The sequence below is a fragment of the Pongo abelii genome, chromosome X (genome assembly GCF_028885655.2).
Source record: "Pongo abelii isolate AG06213 chromosome X, NHGRI_mPonAbe1-v2.0_pri, whole genome shotgun sequence".
Classification (NCBI taxonomy): Eukaryota; Metazoa; Chordata; class Mammalia; order Primates; family Hominidae; genus Pongo; species Pongo abelii.
Genome location: NC_072008.2, coordinates 41,653,928 through 41,673,809, shown reverse-complemented (window position 1 = coordinate 41,673,809; position 19,882 = coordinate 41,653,928).

Here is a 19,882-nt window from a genome sequence, read left to right as displayed (position 1 = left end):
GGTGCTATGCTGCTGGCTTTGAAGATGGAGGGAGGGGCCATCAACCAAAGAATGCAGAATGCAGGTAGTCTCTAACTGGAAAAGGCAAGAAAATGGATTCTCTCCTACAGCCTCCAGAAAGAGGAACACAGCCTACACCTTGATGTTAGGACTTCTAACCTCCCAAACTGTAAGATAATAAATGGATATCTTTTTTGGTTTTTCTTTCTTGTCTTCTTTTTTTTTTTTTGTAGCGACAGGGTCTCTCTATGTTACCCAGGCTGGTCTCGAACTCCTGGCCTCAAGTGATCTTCCTACCTCAGCCTCCCAAAATGTGGGGATCATAGGCATGAGCCACTGCACCCAACCTATTGTTTTAAGTCACTAAATGTGTGGTAATTTGTTTGTTTGTTTGTTTTTGAGACAGAGTCTCACACTGTTGTCCAGGTTGGAGTGCAGTGGTGCGATCTTGGCTCACTGCAACCTCCGCCTCCCGGGTTCAAGTGATTCTCCTGCCTCAGCCTCCTGAGTAGCTGGGATTACAGGCACCCACCACCACGCTCAGCTAATTTTTTGTATTTTTAGTAGAGATGGGGTTTCACCATGTTGGCCAGGCTGGTCTCGAACTCCTGATCTCAAGTGATCCACCTGCCTCGGCCTCCCAAAGTGATGAGATTACAGGCATGAGCCACCGCGCCCAGCCATGTGTGATAATTTGTTACAGCAGCAATAGGAAACTCAGACATCAGGAAATGGGGCTGGCTGAAGATGAGCCAGCCAAGGCAGGGATGGTAGATGTTGTTGGGACAGAGATCAATGACAGTGTAATTCCATGCACTGATTAAGCCTGTGACCTTGCATGGGCCGAGAAGTAGACTTGTTTCTCAACTGGGAGAGCTGAAGCAGTTGGGGACAGAGGGAGGAGAGCCCTGGGCTCTTTTCTCTGACTCTGTTCCTTGGGGCCTAACGTCCGTTGGCCATATTGTAAGGTATCCCATAGGCCTCCCTTAAAGCTGAAGTGGGCTGTTAAAGGCCAAGCGTGGTGGCCTCACGCCTGTAATCCCAGCACTTTGGGAGGCTGAGGTGGGTGGAACACCTGAGGTCAGGAGTTTGAGACCAGCCTGGCCAACATAGTGAAACCCCTACTAAAAATACAAAAATTAGCCTGGTGTGGTGGCATGCACCTGTAGTCCCAGCTACTCGGGAGTCTGAGGCAGGAGAATCACTTGAACCCAGGAGGTGGAGGTTGCAGTGAGCTGAGATTGCACCACTACACTCCAGCCTGGGGTGACAGAGTGAGACTCCATCTCAAAAAAAAGAAAAAAAAATTTAAAAAGCTGAAGTGGGCTGTGTCCTACTAAGGCAAGGAGAAGTCTTGCTAGATATTAACAGGCAGCTGGCATTATGATAGGGCACAGGGGGAATAAGGATGGAAGCTCTAGTGGCCAAGGAATGGAATGTTCTGGATACAGGGAGGCAGATTTACAGCTGGCCTCTTCAGGGATGATGACTTAGTGTGGGGCCAGGTGAGTCATTCAGTCTAGCTGTGGGGCATGAACTGGAAAACTGTGGTGACTATTGTCCAGTGATAGAAACTCTAGAAGCTTCTGTTCCCTCATCTGTGAAATGAGATGAACATAGTACCTATCTCACAGGGTTTTAATTAGGCATAAGCAGATTATCTGTGCAAAATGCTTAGTGCAGTGCCTGGCACACAGAAAACACTCAATGAAGGCTATAATTATATAAAACTACAGCCTCCACTGGAAATCTGGTAGAGATTGGCCTGTGGAGGAAGAAAGGCTCTTTGATAAGCAGGGCAGGTGGCAGTCTGTTGAGCACAGGTAGTGAGGCATATCAGATGTCACTGTGGCACTAGGATGGGACAGGTCCATCAGAAAGTCCAGCAGACGGCTCCCCACAGAGGCTCAGTGGTCAAAAGCAGATGTCCAGGCCCTAAGAGCTGCCCAAGCCAGTTCTCAGCTTGGGCACACACTTGCAGGGGGATGATAGTATGCACCCCCAACAAGGGCAGGCCCTGGGACCTGACAGCCATCTCTTCTCTATCCCTGTAATGGAGGGCATGTCCCTGGCACCTCTGTCTCAGTGACAAGTGGCCAGACAATCCAGTGCTGGGGATTCCATCTACAGCCAAGCCAGTGCAGAGCACCTGCAAGACGCAGCTGGAGCAGAGTGAGCCAGGGGCAAGGCCAAGCCAGCTGAGCCCAGTGAGCCCAGGACCGAGGTAGCTGGGATCATTGAGGAGACCAAAGGGGAACAGCAGGACCAGACATGAGAGAGAAAACCCAGCATCAGGAGCCAGAACGCAGAGGGGCCAAGTTGAGTGGGAGGCAGGGAGGCATGGGGTAACTCCCCACCGACTGAAGGCTTGGGGGCCGGTGGAATGCTTCCACTGGCTGTCCCAGTTGGGATGTGTGTGAGTCAGTCTGGCTAAATTTGTCAACAGTTCCAGGTTGTTTGAATCGTTTAAATGCAATTTTTATTTTACTGTCAAAATGAGTACAAAAGGTATGAGAAGAGCATGTAGTTTTACAAATTTGACCCTATGCCATTCTGTACTCAGTGGAAAAGTGGGATAAATCTTTTTTACAGCAGGAAATCAGACTTCATGAACAAAACCAGCAGTTCCGCCAGTTCTGTAGCCTTTATTGTGTGTGTGAAGATTTTCATGAAATTCTTCTGTTAAAGTGGAAGAGTACTTTTCTAATCAGAAGAAGTTGTCTTTTAAATGGCTCACATCATTATCTAACACAACCATGGTTTCAGATTGTACTAAGCATCAATTTTCACGTAGTTAAAACTTGCATTTTTTCATCAGCACCAACAAAAAGTAGAGCAACTCTGGAAATATTTTGTTCCAAAACTGCAAAAGAATTAACCAATGGTGTTGGGTGAAACTTTCTCTCTTATATAGATGTATCTAAATTCAAACATAAAAAGTTGCTCCTGTCATTTCATGGAAACATTATAGTTAACATGAAAGCTCTTGGACTTTACATTCTGCTGTGGAAATTAACTGACTGATTAGATTAATATTTTCACTGTTATGAGCCATAAAGGACATGCCACTAAGACCTCTGGCATGTCTATTCAAAATATGAATACTAGGCTGGGCACAGTGGCTCATGCCTGTAATCCCAGCACTTTAAGATGCCAAGGCGGGAGAATTGCTTGAGCCCAGGAGTTCGAGATCAGCCTAGGCAACAGGGTGAGATGCCCCCCACACCCCGTCCCTACAAAAAATTTTAAAAAGTAACCAAGCATAGGCCAGGTGTGGTGGTTCAGGCCCGTAATACCAACACTTTGGGAAGTTAAGGCAGGCCAATCACTTGAGGTCAGGAGTTTTAGACTAGCCTGGCCAACATGGTGAAACCCCATCTCCACTAAAAATAACAAAAATTAGCTGGGCATAGTGACACGTGCCTGTAATCCCAGCTGCTCTGGAAGCTGAGGCAGGAGAATCGCTTGAGCCCATGAAGTGGAGGTTGCAGTGAAACGAGATCATGCCACTGCACTCCAGCCTGGGCGACAGAGCAAGACTCCATCTCAAAAAAAAAAAAAAAAAAAATTAACCAAGTACAGTGGCACTTGCCTGTGGTACCAGCTACATGAGAGGCTGAGGCAGGAAGATCATCCGAGCCCAGGAGATCGAGGCTGCAGTGAGCTCTAACTGCACCACTGCACTCCAGCCTGGGCAACAGAGTGAGCCCCTGTCTCAAGAGAAAATGAATACAGACTTTGGAGAAGCAAAAATTAAGAGTTGTAAAAGAGTTTAAAAGAAAGAAAAAATGTCTGAATTTTGTTGCTCCTAGAAAGAAAATTGTAAGAGACAATTGCTAGTGATATTATAGACAAATTCTGAGAGCATCTATTGACTATTCTAATTTCAATAGGGAAAATAAAAAGGGTCCTGAATGGGATGATCTGAGGAAAGCACGGAATCTTTTAAAAATCCCTCTCCCAGCCCCTGAGGCGCCGTGGCTCATGCCGATAATCCCAGCACTCTGGGAGGCCAAGGCAGGTGGATCACTTGAAACCAGGAGTTTGAGACCAGCCTGGCCAACCCCATCTCTACTAAAAATACAAAAAATTAGCTGGGTTTGGTGGCACACACCTGTAATCCGAGCTACTGGGGAGGCTGGGACATGAGAATCGCTTGAACCCAGGAGGCAGAAGTTGCAGTGAGCCAAGATTGCGTCACTGCACTCCAGCCTGGGAGACAGGGTGAGACTCTGTCTCAAAATAAATAAATAAATAAATAAATATTCCTTCCCCTTCTTTATCATAGTGTGGCGTCACCCTTCTACTATTCCTCAATGAGAACAGTAGTCAAAAAGAACACTTAAATGTAAAACACAAAACTATAAAAACCCTAGAAGAAAATCTAGGCACTACCATTCAGGGCACAGGCAGAGGCAAAGATTTCATGACAAAAATTGCCAAAAGCAATTACAACAAAAGCAAAAATTGACAAGTGGTATCTAATTAAAGAGCACAGCAAAAGAAACTATCTTCAGAGTGAACAGGCAACCTACAGAGTGGGAGAAAACTTTTGCAATCTATCCATCTGACAAGGGTCTAATATCCAGAATCTACAAGGAACTTAAACAAATTTATGAGATTAAAACAAACAACCCAATTAAAAAGTGGGCAAAGGACATGAACAGACACTTCTCAAAAGAAGACATTCATGTGACCAACAAGCCTGTGTAAAAAAAGCTCAACATCACCGATCATTAGAGAAATGCAAATCAAAACCACAATGAAATACTATCTCACTCCAGTCAGAATGATGATTACTAAAAAGTCAAGAAATAACAGATGCTGGTGAGGCTGCAGAGAAATAGGAATGCTTTTACACTGTTGGTGGGAATGTAAATTAGTTCAACTATTGTGGAAGATGGTGTGACGATTCCTCAGAGATCTAGAACCAGAAATACCATTTGACCCAGCAATCCCATTACTGGTTATATAACCAAAGGAATATAAATCATTCTATTACAACAATACATGCATGTGTATGTTCATTGCAGCACTATTCACAATAGCAAAGACATGGAATCAACCCAAATGCCCATCAATGATAGACTGGATGAAAATATGTGGTACATATACACCATGGAATACTATGCAGCCATAAAAAGGAACAAGAACATGTCCTTTGCAGAGACATGGATGGAGCTGGTATCCATTCCCCTCAGCAAACTAATGCAGGAACAGAAAACCAAACACTGCATGTTCTCACTTATAAGTGGGAGCTGAACAATGAGAACACATGGACACAGGGAGGGGAACCACACACTGGGGCCTCTTGGGGAGTGGGGTAGGGGGAGGGAGCACATTAGAAAAAATATCTAATGCATGCTGAGCTTAATACCTAGGTGATGGGTTGACAGGTACAGCAAACCACCATGGCACGCGTTTACCTATGTAACAAACCTGCACATCCTGCACACATACCCCAGAACTTAAAATTAAAAAGGGCTGGGCACTGTGGCTCACGCCTGTAATCCCAGCACTTAAGGAGGCAGAGGCGGGCAGATCACGAGGTCAGGAGATGGAGACCATCCTGGCTAACACAGTGAAACCCCGTCTCTACTAAAAATACAAAAAAATTAGCCGGGAGGCCCGGCGCGGTGGCTCAAGCCTGTAATCCCAGCACTTTGGGAGGCCAAGGCAGGCGGATCACGAGGTCAGGAGATCGAGACCATCCTGGCTAACACGGTGAAACCCTGTCTCTACTAAAAAAAAAAAAATACAAAAAATTAGCAGGGTGTGGTACCGCGCACCTATAGTCCCAGCTACTTGGGAGGCTGAGGCAGGAAAATGGCGTGAACCCAGGAGGCGGAGCTTGCAGTGAGCCGAGATCATGCCACTGCACTCCAGCCTGGGAGACAGAGCAAGACTCCGTCTCAAAAAAAAAAAAAAAATTAGCCGGGTGTGGTGTCACGCACCTGTAGTCCCAGCTACTCGGGAGGCTGAGGCAGGAGAATAGCTTGAACCTGGGAGGTGGAGGTTGCAGTGAGCTGAGATCATGCCACTGCACTCCAGCCTGGGCAACAGAGCGAGACTCCATCTCAAAAAATAAATTAATTAATTTAATTAATTAATAAAATAAAATAAAAAAGGAACACACAGCATCATCTCCAAGTCAGGAATGGTTGAACATACGTAAAGACATTCATCATGAAAACACAAGGATATTGGCCTCCTCACTTTCAGGGAAGTGAGATTGTTTTGTTGATTATCCAGTTTGAGGGATTAGAATGGTAATTAACCATTGAAAACCTCTCCTAAGAATTCAAATCAATTACTCAGAGACAGGCCAAGAAATTTTTGAAATTGTAAAGAATAAATAATCGTTGAGTGAGCTGAGCTCTTCAAAGATGTAGAGAGAGAGATCCACATAATTTTCTCTTCAATTCATAATGGTAAATGGCAAAAATGACAACATGAATAATGTACTATTTAGCATGTGTTTTATTGCTGAATTTCATATGCATTTTAATTATTTCATATGCATTTAATTTTTCATTTCACTGTAGGTCATATATTAAATATATAACTAAATTCGATTTTATTCATAAGACTTTTCTTCTTTTCTTTTTTTGAGATGGAGTTTCACTCTTGTTGCCCAGGCTACAGTGCAATGGCGTGATCTAGGCCCACTGCAACCTCCATCTCCCAGGTTCAAGCAATTCCCCTGCCTCAGCCACCCGAGTAGCTGGGCATGTGCCACCACGCCTGGCTAATTTTGTATTTTTAGTAGAGACGGGGTTTCTCCATGTTGGTCAGGCTGGTCTCGAACTCCCGACATCAGGTGATCCGCCCACCTCAGCCTCCCAAAGTGCTGGGATTACAGGCGTGAGCCACCGTGCTTGGCCAAGACTTTTCATATAAACACAGGACCGAGGAGACTAACACAGGTCGAACGCTGATAATGAACTAAGTGCTTTATTTCATTCAATCCTGACAACCCTAGGAGACGAGCATTATCATCCTGACTGATTTTACAGATAAAGAAACTCAAGACTCCGACTAGGAAGTAATCTGCTTTCACAGCTGCTACGAGAGACAGATATATATACATATATATAAAATATTTAAAATATATATATTTAAAACCAAATGATTGAGTGAGGGTTTGAACATCAAGCCAACTTGCTAAAGTCACAAATTAAATACAAAAATGCTTGTCAGATTTCGTGACCAGATTTCCCATTTGGAAAGCAGAACCACTGTCATTATAGACGATGCTGAATACGTACAGGATATATATCATGTGGAAGCATGAGGGATTTCCCATGAGGAGGGGTCAGATCAGCAGATCTGATGTTAACCAATAGTTTAGACAGTCTTCTTTGAGGTTGGGCTATCAATGATAGATAATTGAAAGTGAGGAGTTCTGGTTTAAAGTGGCAACCACACATATTCCCCTCTTCTTACCCAAACCCCACTAAGATGGTTGGCAAAGCCTCTTTTTTTTGAGATGGAGTCTTGCTCTGTCGCCCAGGGTAGAGTGCGGTGGTGCCATCTCGGCTCACTGCAACCTCTGCCTCCCACGTTCAAGTGATTCTCCTGTCTCAGCCTCCTGAGTAGCTCTGGTGTGCGCCACCGTGCCTGGCTAATTTTTGTATTTTTAGTAGAGGCAGGGTTTCACCATGTTGGCCAGGCTGGTCTCGAACTCCTGACCTCAGGTGATCTGCTCGTCTCAGCCTCCCAAAATGCTGGGATTACAGACGTGAGCCACGTGCCCGCCCTGCAAAGGCTTTCAAAAGGAATTAACCCGGCCGGGCGCGGTGGCTCACGTCTGTAATCCCAGCACTTTGGGAGGCCAAGGCAGGCAGATCACTTGAGGTTGGCAGTTTGAGATCAGCCCGGCCAACATGGTAAAACCCCATCTCTACTAAATATACAAAAATTAGCCAGGCATGGTGGCATGCACCTGTAATCCCAGCTACTCAGGAGGCTGAGGCAGGAGAACCAACCCAGCAGGCAGAAATTGCAGTGAGTCAAGATCATGCCACTGCATTCTAGCCTGGGTGACAGAGTGAGACTCCATCTCAAAAAAAAAGAAATAAAATAGTGAACATTAGTGTTGCCAGGCACAGTCTTGCAGGCAATGTGGGTTTGACCTGGGCCCTAAGGAATGAATGGTGTTTCTGGAGACAGCAAGAAAGAGTGCCAGGTAAAACAATTAAGAAAAACAAAGTCATTAATGTAGGAAAGATCTTTACCTATGAAGAGCTCTTCTTTTTTTTTTTTCTTTCAGAGTCTCACTCTGTCACCCAGGCTAGAGTGCAGTGGTGCGACCTCGGCTCACTGCAACCTCCACCTCCCGGGTTCCAGCAATTCTCCTGCCTCAGCCTCCCGGGTAGCTGGGACTACATACAGCACACACCACCACACCCAGCTAATTTGTGTGTGTATGTTTGTGTGTGTGTGAGAGAGAGAGAGAGAGAGAGATGGAGTTTCGCTCTTGTTGCCCAGACTAGAGTGCAGTGGCACAATCTTGGCTCACTGCAACCTTTGCCTCCCAGGTTCAAGTGATTCTCCTGCCTCAGCCTCCCGAGTAGCTGGGATTACAAGTGTCCACCACCATGCCCAGCTAATTTTTGTATTTTTAGTGGAGACAAGGTTTCGCCATGTTGGCCAGACTGGTCTCGAACTCCTGACCTCAGGTGATCCGCCCGCCTCGGACTCCCAAAGTGCTGGGATTACAGGCATGAGCCACTGCACCTGGCTAGAGCTCTTCTAATTAATAAGCGAATAAAAAGGAGAAAAAGACCAAAAACCCAGTAGAAGAAGGAGCACAGATTCAGGCATGGTGGCTCATACCTGTAATCCTGGCATTTTGAGAGGCAGAGGTAAGAGGATCTATTGAGCCTAGGAGTTCAAGACCAGCCAGGGCAACAGAGCGAGACCTTGTTTCATTAAAAATGGAAAAATTAGCTGGGTCTGGTGGCGTTCCCTTATAGTCCAAGCTACTCGGGAGGCTGAGGGGGGCGATCGAAGCTGCAGTGTGCTGTGACAGCACCACTGCACTCCAGCCTGGGTGACAGAGCAAGACCCTGTCTCAAAAAAAAAAAAACAAAAAAAGTGGGTAGCAAAGAATATATGCAGATATCATTAACCAAAAAATCACAGTGCAAATAGGTCTTAAATATAAAATAAGATTCACAGATATAATAAGAGAAATACTCAATAAGTTCCATTTTCGGCCAGACACAGTGGCTCACACCTGTAATCACAACACTTTGGGAGGCCGAGGCAGGCGAATCGCCTGAGGTCAGGAGTTCGAGACCAGCCTGGCCAACAGGATGAAACCCCATCTCTACTAAAAATACAAAAATTAGCCAGGTGTGGTGGCACACACCTGTAGTCTCAGCTACTTAGGAGGCTGAGGCAGGAGAATTCACTCAAATCCAGGAGGTGGAGGTTTCAGTGAGCCAAGATCACACCACTGCACTCCAGCCTGGGCAATAAGAGGGAAACTCCGTCTCAACAACAAAAAAAAGTTCTGTTTTCATCTCTCACATTAGCAAATATCAAAAAGTTTGATAACATTGTGTGTGGTAGGCAAAATTCTAAGATGGGCCCCTAAATTCCCACTGCCTGGTGTACAGGCACCTTTTCCCAGTTATTCACCCAAACATTAATCTGGGTGGTGCTGCAAAGGGATCTTGCAGATGTGATTAATTCCCCAATCAGGTGACTTTAAGATTATCCAAGTGGGCCAGACTTCATTATATGGGCCCCTTAAATCTGGGCCTAGATGTTGGAGACTGGGAAGTCAGAGATCCAAAGCACAAGAAGGAGTCAATGCACTGTTTTTTCCTTAAGGATAGGAGGGGCCCACGTGGCAAGGAATGTGGCTATCTCTGGGAGCTGAGAGCAGGCCCCTGGCTAACAGCCAACAAGGAGATTCAGACCTCAGTCCTACAACCATAAGGAACTGAATTCCACTAACAACAAAAACAAGTTTAGGGCCAGGTGCGGTGGCTCACACCTGTAATCCCAGCACTTTGAGAGGCCAAGGCAGGCAGATCACTTGAGGTCAGGAGTTCGAGACCAGCCTGGGCAACCCCGTCTCTACAAAAAATACGAAAACTAGCCAAGCATGATGGTGCGTGCCTGTGATCCCAGCTACTTGGGAGACCAAGGTGGGAGGATGGCTTGAACCCTGGAGGCAAAGGTTGTAGTAAGCCAAAATTGCACCACTGCACTCTAGCCTGGGTAATAGAGCCAGACCTTGTCTCAAAAAAACAAAACAAAACAAAACAAACCAACAAAAAAACCCCCACAAAAACAAACAAACCAAAAACAAGCTTGGAAGCCTCCAGACAAGACCTCAGCCTGGTAACACCTTGATTTTAACCTTATGATACTCTGAGCAAAGGACCCAGTCATGCCATGCCAGACTTCTGACCTCCCAAACTGGGAGCTTATAAATGGGTGTGTTGTTTTAAGCCACTGAGTTTGTGGTTGTTATGTAGCAATAGAAATCTAATTTGCTGTGTTTAAAAGGGTGTGGAGAAACCAGCACATTCATTTATTGCATTTAAATGATTACATGAATTTTTTGGCATGTAAATAGATACGACCTCCATGGAGGGCAAATTGGCAATATCTATGAAAATTCAAGTTGCTCGCCTGGCGCAGAGACTCATGCCTGTAATCCCAGCACTTTGGGAAGCCAAGGCGGGTGGATCGCTTGAGGTGAGGAGTTCAAGACCTGCCTGGCCAACATGGTGAAACCCCGTCTCTATTACAAATACAAAACTTAGCCCGGTGTGGTGGCATGTGCCTGTAGTCCCAGCTACTCAGGAGGCTAAGGCAGGAGAATCGCTTGAACCCGGGAGGTGGAGGTTGCAGTGAGCAGAGATCGCACCACTGCACTCCAGCCTGGGTGACAGAGCAAGACTCCGTCTCAAAAATAATATATAAATAGATAAATAAATAGCTATCAATAGTAGGATAGCCAAATACATGATGGTGCGGCCCTCATAACGAGGCCACTCCAGAGATATTGAAACAGAAAGTTCTCCAGGAATTACTTACAGGTAAAACTGTAAGGTTTAGGATAGTGTATAGAATGCTATTTAGATGGGGCAAAAAAGAAAAATGTCATTAGATATGTCGGTGAATGCACAGGAGGTGTCTGGAAGATAAACAAAAAATTGGTCCTGACAGCTGCCTTTGGGGAGGGACCCAGGAAGGAGAGGTACTGTTTCCAGGTTGTCTTTGTTCTCATCTGAGAACAGAGAAGATATATGTATTACCTGTTCAGAACAATACACACACAAAAAACAAGAGTAGTTCTGCCCCTGTGGGTACTTGAAGAGAATGTAGTTTCTTTTTTTCTTTTGAGACAGAGTCTCGCTCTGTCGCCCAGGCTGGAGTGCAGTGACGCCATCTCAGCTCACTGCAACCTCCGCCTCCTGGGTTCAAGTGTGCCTGCCTCAGCCTCCCAAGTAACTGGGATTACAGGAGCACACCACCACATCAGGCTAATTTTTGTATTTTTAGTAGAGATGGGGTTTCGCCATGTTGACCAGACTGGTCTCAAACTCCTGACCTCAGGTGATCTGCCCACCTCATCCTCTCAAAGAGCTGCGATTAGAGGCGTGAGCCACTGGGCCCAGCTGAGAATGTAGTTTCTTTAAAGGAAGGAAGGAGGCATGGTGGCTCACACCTGTCACCCCAGCACTTTGGGAAGCCAAGGTGAGAGGATCATTTGAGTTCAGGAGTTCAAGACCAGCCTGGGCAACATAGCAAGACCTTGTCTCTACAAAAAATAAAATAATTGACCGGGTGTTGTGGTGCATGCCTGTAGTCCCAGCTACTCAGGAGGCTGAGGTAGGAAGATGGCTTGAACCCGGGAAGCAAAGGATGCAGTGAGCCGAGATCATGCTACTGCATTCCAGCCTGGTCAACAGAGCAATACCCTGTCTCAAAAAATAATAGTAACAAAGGAAGGAAGGAAGGAAAGAGCGGGAAAGAAGGGAGGGAGAGAGAAAGGAGGAGAGAGGAAGGGAGCAAGATGGAAAAGCATAGAGCAAGATTTACTGCCATTTCCCCTCTGTTCAGCTGAATCTTTCTCTTCTACTTGGTATCAACACTATGGCTCATTTCCAGGCAAATATCCACTTGCAGACAGGCACAGAGACACCCCCTGTGAGAACGACTCCCTGCCGGTTTCTGGTGCTGCCTGTACACCCATCTGGAGCACACTAGGTGCCCCATCGATATTTACTGCTGCAAGTTAGGGTGGAAATGTGTTTTGTTGTTGTTGTTGTTGTTTTCATGTTTGTTGAAAGATTTCTAAACTTTCGTTTAAAAGTTGGCATTTCCAGGCCAGGAATGGTGGCTCATGCCTGTAATCTTAGCACTTTAGGAGGCTGAGGTGGGCAGATCACTTGAGGCCAGGAGTTCGTGACCAGCCTGGCCAACGTGGTGAAACCCGGTCTCTACTAAAAATACAGACATTAGCCGGGCATGGTGGCACGCGCCTGTAATCCCAGCTACTTGGGAGGCTGAGGCAGGAGAATCGCTTGAACCCGGGAGGCGGAGGTTGCAGTGAGCCGAGATCGCGCCACTGCACTCCAGCCTGGGCGACAGAGTGAGACTCCGTATCAGAAATAAATAAATAAATATAAGTTGGCATTTCCAGCCTGCGCAACATGGCAAAACCCCGTCTCTACAAAAAATATAAAAATTAGCCAGGCATGGTGGCACACACCTATAGTCCCAGCTACTTGAGGATGAGGTGGGAGGATTACTTGGGCCCAGGGAGGCAGAGGCTGCAGTGAGCCGAGATCACACCACTGCATTGCAGCCTAGGCAACAGAGCAAGACTCTGTCTCAAAAAAAAAAAAAAAGAATGGAATCTGGGGCTGGGTGCAGTGGCTCACACCTGTAATCCCACCACTTTGGGAGGCCGAGGCGGGTGGATCACTTGAGGCCAGGAGCTGGAGACAAGCCTGGCCAATATGGCAACCCTCCCATCTCTACTAAGAATACAAAAATTGGCCAGGTATGGTAGCACGTACCTGTAGTCCCAGCTACTCAGGAAGCTGAGGTGAAAGGATCACTTGAACCAGAGAGGCAGAGGTTGTAGTGAGCCAGGATTGTGCCACTGCACTCCAGCCTGGATGACAGAGTGATGTTCCATCTCAAAAATATATATATATAAATTTAAAAAAATAGAATATGGCATGGACTCCAGACCTAGCTGCACGGAAGATCTGGCCCTGCCCACCCTGACAATGGTTGGGATTGTATTAACACCCTACAGTCCAGCCCTTCAGAACTGTGCCGTTCTGCACCATTTCTCACACCCGCGTGCCCTTCCCCTTTGTAGGTCCCTCCCCCTGGAACCTAATCCCTCCTCCCTCTTCTGTGCCTGACCAACTCAGGCTTCGTATCTGATTTGGTTCAAGGCTTTCTGTTTGGTAAAAGGTTTTTTGTTTGGTAAAACATGATCCAGCCAGTCTGGGTTGGAGGCCATTCCCCTGTGCTCCCAGAGCCCCCATTCACATCTCGATTGTCTTAGTTTGCATTCCCCCAAAAGCAAATGCTGACACAAGGACTTGGGTGCAGGTGGTTTATTTGGGACATGACCCCAGGTGTCAGATGTGAGAGAGCAGGGGAGGTGAGACAGGGCAGGGAGAAAACCAATGGTGTGTTTACGAGCTGATTACCCCGTGGGCAACTGGTTCACAATCCCCTGCTGGGGATAGCTGGGGAGACTGAGTGGAGCACACTTCAAAATTAACCCTGGCGTGGTAGCTCACACCTGTAATCCCAGCACTTTGGGAGGCCAAGGCGGTCGGATCACCTGAGGCTGGGAGTTCGAGAACAGCCTAAGATGGAGAAACCCCATCTCTACTAAAAATACAAAATTGGCTGGGTGCAGTGGCTCACGCCTGTAATCCCAGCACTTTGGGAGGCCGAGGCGGTCGGATCACCTGAGGCTGGGAGTTCGAGACCAGACTGACCAACATGGAGAAACCCCGTCTCTACTAAAAATACAAAATTAGCCAGGCATGGTGGCGCATGTCTATAATCCCAGCTACTCGGGAGGCTGAGGCAGGAGAATCGCTTGAACCCGGGAGGCAGAGTTTGCAGTGAGCCGAGATCGCACCATTGCACTCCAGCCTGGGCAACACGAGTGAAACTCCATCTCAAAAAAATACAAAATTAGCCGGGCGTGGTGGTGTATGCCTGTAATCCCAGCTACTCGGGAGGCTGAGGCAGGAGAATCACTTGAACCCAGGAGGTGGAGGTTGCAGTGAGCCAAGATGGTGCCATTGCACTCCAGCCTGGGCAACAAGAGCAAAACTCCGACTTAAAAAAAAAAAAAAAAAACAGATAAGATGGTCAATTTGGGGCACAGCGGCTCACACCTGTCATCCCAGCACTTTGGGAAACCAAGGCTGGAGAACTGCTTCAGGCCAGGAGTTTGAGATGAGCCTGGTCAACATAGCGAGACCCCATCTCCACAAAAAAAAAAAAAAAAAAAAATTATCCAGGCACGGTGACTCAAGCCTGTAATCCCAGCACTTTGGGAGGCCGAGGTGGGCAGATCATCTGAGGTCAGGAGTTGGAGACCAGCCTGGCCAACATGGTGAAACCCTGTCTCTACTAAAAATACAAAAAATTAGCCGGGCATGATGGCACACACCTGTAATCCCAGCTACTCAGGAGGCTGAAGCAAGAGAATCTCTTGAACCCGGGAGGCAGAGGTTGCAGTGAGCCAAGATGGTGCCACTGCACTCCAGCCTGAGCAACAGAGAGAGGCTCCATCTCAAAAAAAAAAAAAAAAAAAAAATTATCCATGCATAGTGGTGAGCACCTGTAGTCCTAGATGCTCTGGACTCTAATTCCTCATTTTCCCTTCCCCTCTAGCTCCTGTCAACCACCATTCTACTTTCTGTTGTCTCAATGTGTGTGATTCTTCCAGGAACCTCAGATAAGTGGACTTATACAATGTGTGCCCTTTTGTGTCTGGCTTCTTTCACTTAGTAAAACATCTTCAGGGTTCATCCATGTTGTAGCATGTGTCAGAATTTCCTTCCAGGCCAGGCGCGGTGGCTCACACCTGTAATCCCAGCACTTTGGAAGGCTGAACTGGAAGGATCACTTAAGGTCAGGAGTTCGAGACTAGCCTGGCCAACATGGTAAAACCCCGTCTCCACTAAAAATACAAAACTTAGTCGGGCATGGTGGCACACATCTGTAATCCCAACTACTAGGGAGGCTGAGGCAGGAAAATCACTTGAACTCGGGAGGCGGAGGTTGCAGTGAGCCGAGATAGTGCCACTGCACTCCAGCTGGGGCAACAGAGCAAGACTCTGTCTCAAAAAAAAAAAAAAAAAAAAAAAAAAAAAAAAAAAAAAAATTTCCTTCCTACAAAATTTATCTCCTACAAAAAATAAGATAAAATAAAAATTAGCCAGGCATGGTGGCACACACCTGTACTCCCAGCTACTTGAGAGGCTGAGGCTGGAGGATCACTTGAGCCCAGGAGTTCAAGGCTATAATGAGCTATGATTGCACCATTGCACTCCAGCCTGGGTGACGGTGACAGAGCAAGACCCTCTCTATAAAAAAAAAAGAAAAAACAGTCCCATTGGAGGACAGGGAAGCTGGGACTTTTCTTCATCAACTCCCATCTCTGATTGCTAACTGCCTCCCCACCTACAATTCAAGGTTACCCCTCCAGTGGTTCTCAAGAGAAGCTGAGAGAGGCAGGTGCTTGAGGTAGGATATTAGGTGGTCACCTGCCTGCCGCAGCTACAGGTAAGCTCAGGTGGGCCCAGGGACTATGGGGCAGGCCACAGACAGCATCTGCGATATCTATCATAACACTTTCACAGCAAATTGTAGTTCTGTTTGTATTTCCTCCTCTTCACTCCAACAGACTATATTTTCTTTACTTTTTTTTTTTTTTTTTTTTGAGATGGAGTTTCGCTCTTGTTGCCCAAGCTGGAGTGCAATGGTGCAATCTCGGCTCACTGCAACCTCTGCCTCCCGGGTTCAAGTGACTCTCCTGCCTCAGCCTCCCAAGTAGCAGCGATTACAGGCGCACCTGGCTAATTTTTTGTATTTTTAGTAGAAACGAGGTTTCACCATGTTAGCCAGGCTGATCTCGAACTCCTGACCCAGGTGATCCGCCCACCTTGGCCTCCCCAAGTGTTGGGATTACAGGCGTGAACCACTGCGCACAGCCTAGACTATATTTTCATCTCTGTATCCCACTTCAAGCAATACAGTGGTACACACTGACTGCTCAAAAGCAATTTACTGAATGAATGAATGGATGGATGAATAAATGAATGAATGAACGAACAAACTTGGAGTTTCTGTTACTGAGTACTGACAGAGCGGGTAGATTTTGTGGGTACTAGGATCCAATTACGGCGGCTTGGATGCCAGAGTGAGTTGTCAACTTTAATAATTTGTGGGGAACTTTCACACACAGAAAGTGACAGAAAACACGGGAGTTTCAAATCATAAAAGTCTCGAAACAACTTGGTAAGTGAGACGGTTCCATATCCACCTCGGGTCACAAGGATGAATGTAGCACCGAGAGCCATAGGAAGTGACTTCCCCAGCATCCTCTTCTCAACAAGGGGCTAGCTCAATCCATCCCAAACTTCCCTGTATGTCCAAATAGAGGGGCTGTTTCTTTTGAGTTTCCTTTTTAAGCCTGAATGCTATTGAAAGTAACAAACAGGGCAAAACTAAGATTACCCCAGACAGGAAGAACAAGTATCAGCAAGTCGTGTGGAAATCAGGTGTTGTGTGCACAGCGACGGCTATCCTCGCCTAATTGCCCAACACACCCTCCTGGCCCAGTTCATAAATCTGGACAGGGCAGGCCTGGCCATGCAAGTGACTTGCCCACCGCCTTTGGGCCGGTGGGTGTGCCCGTCTGAGCACTCCCACGGCCTCTGCCACGCTGGCACCTGGATCGGGCCACTCCACCCAGGTTGCCATGGAACTGGAAGGAGACTGAGTTGCTCCCATGCCCTCTGGCCTGGAGTCAGGACCTGTGCTCCCTGCTACCAGGGAAGCCCACAGCTCACCTACTCTACCTACAACAGGTGTGGCTTTAGCAGGGACCCTGCCAGTAAGGGCCTGGGTGGCTCCCAGAATGGGGACCTGCTTTCCTGTCAGCCTGGGATCCAACAGGACTGCTCCAGGGCCTGCAGAAAAGAGTATGTTTAAATGCTGGGGGATTCTGCTTACCCACCCAGAAATGTAAGGAGAGCAAGGTGCTCAGCGGCATAGGAGGAACACAGCCCTTTCCACGCAGATTAGCCTCGTGCTTAGGGAACATCCTTGAAGCTCTCCTGCCCCCCAGAGCTGCTTTGGAACAGTAACTTTTGTTACAGGACGGGGTCCCCATCCAGACCCCAAGAGAGGGTTTTTGGATCTTGTGCAAGAAAGAATTCAGGGCGCCAGGCGTGGTGGCTCATGCCTGTAATCCCAGCACTTTGAGAGGCCGAGGTGGGCGGATCACGAGGTCAGGAGTTTGAGACCAGCCTGACCAACATGGTGAAACCCCATCTCTACTAAAAATAAAAAAATTAGCCGGGTGTGGTGGTGCGGCTGTAATCCCAGCTACTCGGGAGGCTGAGGCAGGAGAATCACTTGAACCCAGAAGGCGGAGGTTTCAGTGAGCCAAGATCGCGCCACTGCACTCCAGCCTGGGCAACAGAGCGAGACTCTGTCTCAAAAAAAAGAAAAAAAGAATTCAGGGCGAGTCCATAGACTAAAGTGAAAGCAAATTTATTAGGAAAGTAAAAGAATAAAAGAATGGCTACTCCACAGACAGAGCAGCCCTGAGGGCTGCTGGTTGCCCATTTATAAGGTTATTTCTTGATGATATGTTAAACGAGGCGTATTATTCATGTCTCCCCTTTGTAGATCATGTAGGGTAACTTCCTGATGTTGCCATGGCATTTGTAAACTGTCATGGTGCTGGTAGGAGTATAGCAGTGAGGAGGACCAGAGGTCGCTCTTATCGCCATCTTGGTTTTGGTGGGTTTTAGCTGGCTTCCTTGCTGCAACCTGTTGCAACCTGTTTTATCAGCAAGGTCTTTGTAACCTGTATCTTTTCTTTTCTTTTTCTTTTTTTTTTTTTTTTTTTGAGATGGAGTCTCGTTCTGTTGCCAGGCTGGAGTGCAGTGGCGCGACCTTGGCTCACTGCAACCTCTGCCTCCCAGGTTCAAGCGCTTCTCCTGCCTCAGCCCCCCGAGTAGCTGGGGCTGCAGGCACGCACCACCATGCCCGGCTAATTTTTTTGTATTTTAGTAGAGACAGGGTTTCACCATGTTGGCCAGGATGGTCTCGATCTCCTGACCTTGTGATCCGCCCGCCTCGACCTCCCAAAGTGCTGGGATTATAGGTGTGAGCCACCATGCTGGGCCATGACCTGTATCTTGTGCTGATCTTCTGTCTCATCCTGTGACTTAGAATGCCTAACCTTCTGGGAATGCAGCCCAGTAGGTCTCAGCTTCATTTTACCCAGCTCCTATTCAAGATGGAGTTGCTCTGGTTCACATGCCTCTGACACTTCCCCAGTTTTCCTGCTGCACTTCAGGTCTCTGCAGCACCTCCTTGTCTTTCATCCTCTCCTTGACTGCGGATGCTCCCAGGCTTCTATCCCATTCTTCCCTAATTACACCCTCCCCACCCTGCTCATCAGTGAGCTCACCAAGCTTGGCTTCAAAGATCATTCCTTGAGAGCTCCAACTGTAATTCAACCTTGCACCACTCTCTCTCTACTTCCCAGGGCAGAGCTTTCTAGGGGCTCAATAGACGTTGCCTCAATATCTACCTGTAGCCTGACTCCTTCTTTGCTGAAATCCAGCCAGAACAGAACTTTCTGTCCAGGCCACGCAGTACCACAGGGCAACTCTGGACAGCAGCACCCCCGCCCTCCTCTCTCTGTCCTGCACCTCCAAGATGTTCCATGTGGCCCCCAGATTGGGGGGTAGGGGGGTGGCAGCGTGGGACACAATCTCCTCTCAGGGTCCCAGATTTGCATCTAGCCAGAAACCTTGGCTTCTGGTTTCTCTTTCAATTTACCCAACTTTCTACGCTTTCTCTGGCCATAAGCCCAGAAAAGTGACCTTGGCACCCACTGCCACACCTCTCCTGGTCCTGCCTCCATGTTTCTGCCTACAAGTCCTGGGAACCGGAAAGGATGACTTTTGGGCTTTCAGTTTCTGCAGGTCATATCCTCCTACTAAAAGGCAACAAGTCTCACAGCTTGACTGAGGTTGGCATAGGGGTACCTTCTTTCTCTCATGGAAGAGACATTGTGATCTGACTTCTTTAGGATTTATATTTAATTTGCTCAGGAACTTTGGAAAAACCCTCCCTGCTCCCAAGCAGATGGCCACAGGCTGCCCAGGGAAAAGGTCGTCTGTATGGAAATACAAGAGAGGAAAGCACATTTGCATTCTTCCTAGTGTTTCTGCTGTTCCGCGTGGATTTTCTCGGTTACTGTCAGGACAACCTAGGAGGTAGTCACTACTGTTCTTTAATTTTTACAATTGGGAAGATTAAAGCGCAGAAAGATCACATAGCCCGTGCCTGTAGTGCCAGCTACTCAAGAGGCTGAGGTGGGAGAATGGCTTGAGCCCAGGAGGTGGAGATTGCAGTGACCCGAAATTGCGCCACTGCACTCCAGCCTGGGTAATAGAGCGAGATCTAGTCACAAAAAAAAAATAATAATAAAATTTAAAAAAGGAAAAGAAAAGAAAAAGAAAAAAGAAATTGAAGATAACATCTTGATATATGTCCCTGAGTTGTTTTTCGGAAACTTGGGCCCCCATCACAAGGATCAGCTGGCATGTAAACCTCA